Source organism: Epinephelus moara, chromosome 1 (assembly GCF_006386435.1).
Source record: "Epinephelus moara isolate mb chromosome 1, YSFRI_EMoa_1.0, whole genome shotgun sequence".
NCBI lineage: Eukaryota > Metazoa > Chordata > Actinopteri > Perciformes > Serranidae > Epinephelus > Epinephelus moara.
The window spans coordinates 3116380-3118403 of NC_065506.1; positions in this window are offsets into that span (position 1 = coordinate 3116380).

Here is a 2024-nt window from a genome sequence, read left to right on the forward strand (position 1 = left end):
CAAAAAGCCAGCACAAATACCAAACTTAATAAAGCAAAAAAGTAAGAAAACCGAGAAAACAAGCAGGAGCGACTGCAACAGGCTGCACATGCGGGCGCATGCGCACTTACCATCGCCTCCTCAGACCTGGGACAAGATTTAGATCCTTGTATTGAAATTTCTTTGGAAAGGGAAATAACTAAGACTTAAAAACACAATACTACATTTGAGATCTGCATTTTTAAGTTATTGAGTTCCATGCACTATTTCTGTTTCTGTACACCCACTTCTTAAGCTTCTATGTACTGAACCTAAATGTGGAGATTCCATTTACAATTTATATAAAAAGTTACAGGAAGCTACAAGTCATATAATTGGTGTGACCAAAGTCTGGAATGTTGAATTAAAGCAATGGGAACAAGTTATTAATATGAAGAGAGTATGGGGAAACATCAAAATCTCATCAAGAATTTTTAATCATCAAATGATGAATTACAAATGTATTCATAGTGCTTTACTCCCAGGAAACACTATCAACTTCAACTTTGCTCCACACCCATGTGCCCCTTATGCAATAACAGAGATAAAATAACCTATTTTCATACAATGTGGCAATGCCCAGAGGTGGAGTTTTTCTGGACTCAAGTGGTTTCTCTGATGAGATGTGTAATTGGAATCAACATACCCTGTATTCTAACAAATTTACTCCTAAATTATGATTCTTCATTAACTCTTACACTTTCTCAGAGAAGACTGTTTTTAGCTTTGAAAGCGACAAATGAAATGCTAATATATAAGTGGAAGCCCCTACATACACTCCATATTACTCAATGGGTTACCCTACTGTATGACATCATATCTCTGGAACTCTCTATTGCCCAGTCAACTAGGGTCATAGCTAATAACATTGAAGTTCTGGCTAAGGCAGCGAAGAAGTTCAGGCAAAATGTACCTTCATGAATCAGGCTGATCATTATTCTGTGGTTCACTGTGCTGGATGTGTTTATTTTACACCAGTTTTGGCAATGTATTACATGTTTCCCATACCAATAAACCTCCTTTGTACTGAATTATATCCCACTGTATTGAAAACAGTGTGCCTGTGTAAAACACAGTTTCTGTAAAATTAACATTTTGATATGTTTTGTAAGGGCTGAACACAGTGCAGGTGTTGTAAACATGATTTTTCCAGAGTGTCAGCAGGCTGCTGGCATTACTGGAAAATCTAAAACCTAGCAATGACAAAATATTTGTGATGCTGTAAATGCCATGTCAGCAGCAGTGGTGGAGGGAGATTGAGACACTTTACTTAAGTAAGAGTACTAATACCAAACTATACTCTGTTACTAGTAAAAGTCCTTCATTGAAAATGTTACTTAAGTTAAAGTACACATGAGGAAAATATATTAAAATATTAAAAGTAAATAAGAAGGTACCCAATGCAGAACATTTTAAATCAGTTTAATAAATCAAAATAATGAAAAAGAAAGCAGCAAGTCATCATATTTGAGAAGCTGGAACCATGATATATTTGCATGAAAAATTATTAAATTATCAAAATAGTTGCCAATTAATTTTCTAATCATTTGACTATTCATTTCAGTTGCATTTGTATATTTTTATGTTTTTGTGAAAGATGTTAATTTGTAAAGTAACTAGTTAGTAATGTCAATAAATCATTGTAGTAGAGTTGTAGTGGTGACGAGGGTGATATTTTTCTCTAAAGTGGAGTAAAAAGTGACATGAGATTAAAATACTCAAGTAAAAGTAGAGGTTCAAGTAAATCACCTCAAATTTGTACTTAAGCATATTACTTGAGTAAATAATCCATCAGTAGTCTGCGGAGGAACGCACAGTAGCTGAACTTAAAAGAAAAATTGTTTTCAAAGCAGTGCGCCCCATGTACAAGGCTGTTGCCGCAGCGGCCTGGGTTTAGACTCCAGCCTGTGGCCCTTTGCTGCATGTCAGTCTCTCTCTCTCTCCCCCTTTCACGCTTGTCTGTACTATCAATTAAAGGCCAAAATGCCCCAAAAAATATCTTAAAA